The sequence below is a fragment of the Equus asinus genome, chromosome 24, assembly GCF_041296235.1.
Source record: "Equus asinus isolate D_3611 breed Donkey chromosome 24, EquAss-T2T_v2, whole genome shotgun sequence".
Taxonomy (NCBI): Eukaryota; Metazoa; Chordata; class Mammalia; order Perissodactyla; family Equidae; genus Equus; species Equus asinus.
Genome location: NC_091813.1, coordinates 48,405,423 through 48,410,533, shown reverse-complemented (window position 1 = coordinate 48,410,533; position 5,111 = coordinate 48,405,423). Strand labels below are relative to the sequence as shown.

Below are 5,111 nucleotides of genomic sequence, written 5' to 3'. Positions count from 1 at the left end.
ATCACCAGTCACTAGTGACTCTTAATTGGCATAGGTTAGGTTAGGATGTACATGGCCAGTTCTCGGTAGTTTCTGACCACAAAGGTTTATTGTTCGCTCACATTACAGTTTATATTGGGTTGACTATGACTTTGGTCCAGGTTTTCTTTTTTTCTTCAACAAATAAGATTTTTTTATTCCTCTCTATTAAAAGTCTGAATTTTAAACAGATTCTTGGACTGATGGCTCATATCCATAGGCTCATTCAGCTTTAGCACCTGTAGCTTTTCCAGAACTGCAACCTTCACCATGAAGCTCCATGAGTTTTCCCAATTCAAACTGGAGCTTCTTCAGCACTTTCACTTTTCTAACAAAGCCATCACGGAGCAGATAAATAGTCTGGCAAGCCTTTTCTATGTCCTTTCCAATACCGTCTGGAATCAATTTATTGACCACTTCTTTCAAGTCATTTGTCTGTATCTCTTGGGTCATGATTTCCATCATCTTCTTCTGGATTTGGCAGACCTGTTGGTGCTGAGCATTAAGAGGTCTTCTGAATCTGATTGTTGCATTTTTTAGTAAAACCAGCACAGAACAGACAAAGCAAATAACCATTGGTAGTCTTGACGTCAACATGAGCTTCAATCATGGTCTGTCATTTTTTGACCTTGGAGCACATTTTGTCACGAGTAAGACTCATGCCTTGGAAGTTAGTTAGGCAGTTTTTGCCCTGAGCATCCTCTGTAATTAGCTTGAATTTTCTAAATGCAACTTCATCATTCTGCAGATCAGCAAGGTTCATTTCAAAAACACGACCCTTGAGGCCATCAGATGCGATTTTGGTTCCTTGAGTTCTCGTGACTAATGTTTTTCTGATATTTCTTATATTGAACATAGTTGGTGCTTACATCATACAAATCTTTCTTAGAAAATGGATCAACCAGTTTCTTCTTGGCTCCCTTTTTGCCGTCTTTTGTAAGTCACTTGTTCTTGCCTACCGCCATGGTGGTGCTCAGAGAGCCAAAAGGCCACGTTTTCTTTCTAGAACACAAAATAAAGAAGCAGTCATTTCTTGTTGTTGTTGAGGACATTGTGGCCTCATGGGAGAGGGAGAAAAGAGGGCTTGTGGTGGACATTGTGATATTTCTGCTCATTGGCCTAAACAAGGCACATGGCCGTGCCTGAGTCAATGGGGTAGAATTGTATAATCTCCTTATTGGGAGGGGCCCTTTGGAAATAGCAGAGAATATTCAGAATATAATCTACTTCAGCGATCTTGCTGAAGTTACTTCTCCAAATCTCAACCTCCTCAATGTATAAAACAAGGCTATTAATTCCTACCTCATACCACAGTTTCCAGTAAACGGATGTAAATTATCTGACATTCAATATGCTCTGAATAGTCTAGCTCTTTTTTCTTCCTTTGTAATGACTATAGATGAGCACTGATTTGCATTACTGTCTATTTCAGAGTTCCAAAATTAAAGGGCTTAATCTTTGTAAGTCATAATTTCTTAACAACTATTTGTTGGCCATGTCTTACTATGTGCCCTAGAGGTCATTAATCTGAAAGAAATATAAGATGTCATTTTTTCTTTAAAATTTTACTAACCTATGGAGGAAACCATTAACAATTTTAATGCAGAGTATATAGTGTTTCCATTAAGCTTCGCATATGAGAATATGGGAGCAGGAATAGTATTATTAGTTCCATTTTATTGTTAAATAAATTAGTTCCTCTAAAAGTTTTTTTTAATTAACCAACTCACTTATTAGCAAAGTTTTAAAACTTGTTTCTTCTGATTATTAGTCAGTAATACATGTACATTATAGAAAACTGAAAATACAGAAAAGGATTTAGAAGAAAAATAATCATACCATAATCTCACTCCAAGAATATCCATGGTTAACATTTTGGCGTATTTCCATAGTCTTCTTTCTTTGTATGTGTGTGGTATGTGCACAACTGGAATCATAATGCATATAGTTTTTGTACAATAGTACGTTTTCTTTCCTATGAAGACATTTTTCAAGGATGCTTAGTACCTTTCCATCACGTATCATATATTCATATATATGAAGCTTCTATCATTGGATATTCCATGAATTACTTAGTCTTTGGTTCTTGATAATTATTTGTGTTGTCCCATTCTTTTTGTTTTGTTTTGTTTTGCAATTAATACAACACTATATTGCACATCTTTGCAGACATATTCTTGTTTGCATTTGGAATTGTTTATTAAGGCTAGGTTCTAAAAGAATAATTAGGTCAAAGAATATGTTTCTTTTTAAGGTACTTGATGCATATTACTACTTTGTTTTCAGCAAGTTTGGGCAAACATTTTTGATTTTTTACCACATGCATAATGCTGGGGGGATGGGGTTGGGAGTGGGTAGGGATGAGGGGTTGGGTTGGAAGGTGGGATGTCGACATGAATAAGACCTTAAAGAAGATCTGGCCTATAGACAAAAATAATATAAACAAACAGTAAGGGGCACTGTGGAAAGAACTGAGTGTGAGCTAAATTGAGGAGCTGCCAAGGTCAAGTGACTAAATGAGCATTTAAAAATTCTTGTCCAAAGGAATGGTTTTGTGTCCTCGCTGGTTTGGAGGGCAGAGAAGACACTAGTCAGTGGGGTAGGACATATATAGGTCTTTCCCAAGTTCACAGAGCTAGTTAATGACCTAGGACCTTGGTTTTCTGACCCCGTAGTCAGTGCACTTTGCGCCACACCACACTGCTTCTCGAGACAAGGCATACACAGGTATGTCGAGTCAATTTACCACACCAGGCATGGTGCAATTAAGTGACGAAATGCACGACATAGACACGTGCTTCCTGAGGTTGTGGTTCTCTATCCAGGGACTCAGAATTGAGTCAGGTAAGTTTCAAAACAGTTGCTGAAAATTTGTTTTTTCTTTGTCCCCATGACTTCCTGAAAATTGGCTCACTATTTCTTGCTAACTCTACCTCTGACCCAAATCACCCATGTGGGGGTTCTAGCAGAATAAGAACAGCAAAGGAGAAGCTTGTTCAGAGTCCTGAGCCTCCGCAGGGTTTGGCGAAGCGATCAGGTGGTAATAGTTGTGCTGATCACCAAAAGAGGGAGTCTGGAGAAGGAGCAGGCTCCTGAGAAAGGATGACAGAGATGAGTCATTCATTTTGGACACTTTAGGACTGAGGTGTCGATGCAGCATCCAGGTGGATTTTTCAGCAGACCTTTGGCAGGACGGTCTGAAACTATTACAAAGAATTGGAGATAGAACTATAGATTTGGGAGCTCTAGACATGCATGGTGCTCAGCATACACTTTTTGCAGATTGTGGATTCAATGCAGTTAAAAAATATTAAACTATATTTATTGAAAAAGTAAAATGTCCATGAAGCAATATTTTAGAAGATATTTGTCATCTGGAGTCTAGTAAACAATAGATTACATAGCCTTTACTACAATTTGGGAAGCCCTCTTCGTTACCAAATGGATATGAGGCTAGGACACTGGCATGGCGGAACTGTCATTCTCTTGGTATGAGCTTAAATTGAGAATCATGTTTTTGGATTTTTTGTTTTCTCTTTTTGGTGAGGAAGATTAGCCCTGAGCTAACATCTGAACCAATCTTTCTCTACTTTGTATGTGGGATGCTGCCGCAGTATGGCTTGGTGAGCAGTGTGTAGGTGTGCGCCCGGGATATGAACCTGCAAACCCCAGGCTGCTAAAGTGGATTGCGTGAACCTAACCACTACCAGCTGGCCCCCGCGAATTGTGCTTTTTGGAGACCAGAAAGTTGTTGTTTTAAAAAATGAGTATTTTGACTATAATGTGTATGAATTCAGGTATGAGACTCTGAGAAAAGAAAACATTACCATATGGAAAGAAGAAAAATGGCAGTGATAGCAAAAGGCAGGCATCAACCAGCAAAAACGAGATCACTCTCGGAGATGAGCTGTGTGATGCCAGTGATTGGCTGGACCATTTAAAAGGTGAAGAGGAGAATTTGCTCAGAGTGAAACAGGCGTGTAGTCTTTGTTTTCGTATCTGAACAAAAGGAGAGCTCAGCTCTAAGAGACAGCAATATGAGAAAGACAGCTTTGAAACATTTTGACCAATTTTGCTTTAAATGGTATAACCCTAAACCATTGCACTTATATTACTTTAATATTTTCGAATGATGTCTCTAGAGTGGTAAATAAGTCTCTGAATATTTAAAATAAATTTTACTAAATAGATTGGCTTTAAAACCATTTTGGGGGCCAGCCCAGCAGCACAGCAGTTAAGCTTGCACACTCTACTTTGGCGGCCCAGGGTTCACCGGTTCAGATCCCGGGTATGGAGGTTTGCACTGCTTGTCAAGCCATGCTGTGGCAGGCATCCCACATATAATGTAGAGGAAGATGAGCATGGATGTTAGCTCAGGGCCAGTCTTCCTCAGCAAAACAAGGAGGATTGGCAGCAGATGTTAGCTCAGGGCTAATCTTCCTCAAAAAAAAAAAAAAGCAAAACCATTTTGTAGTGTATTTTGTCTATTTATGTTCTCTCTGTGACATGATGATTATCTATGATTTCCTTCCCCTGTTGTACTGGCTAATCTAAAGTTGATAATGGATAGTAAGCACAGTTATGGAAATGGATAGAATTACTCAGGGCAACTCTGAAGAGCAGTAGTTCTTAAACATGGCCATACACCAGAATCACTGGTGACAGACTTATCTTATTTCATTTAATATTGATGTATGAACCCACCCCAGATCAAGTGGATCAAAATCTCTTAGCATGGGGACAAGGCATCAATAATTACAAAAAATCTCTGAGGTGATTCCAATGCTCAGTTGGGGTTGGAAACTATATAATAAGAAGAGAAGCGAGTTGAAGACATGATCCTGAGAAAGATCTAGGAAGAGGGAACCTGGTGGGACCTGAAACAGAATGCCCAGGGAGATAGATGAAAAACAAGAAGGGGTTATTTCTAGAAACCAGGAGAGGGATAGAACGTGGAAAACAGCCAACAGCATTCAATACTGAAATCAGGAAAGATAGGAACTAAAAATCCTCTGGATGTCATTGGCGCCATTTGCATGAGCCACTCCAATGGAGTAGAGGGTTCTGAAGTAGGTCTATAGTGAGATACAATG

General features: G+C 39.1%; 1 pseudogene; it reads right to left on the bottom strand.

Moving 5' to 3' along the window:
• Positions 1-201: 201 nt before the first annotated feature.
• Positions 202-983, bottom strand: LOC106847081 (small ribosomal subunit protein eS1-like; annotated as a pseudogene).
• Between the last annotated feature and the right edge of the window lie 4,128 nt (positions 984-5,111).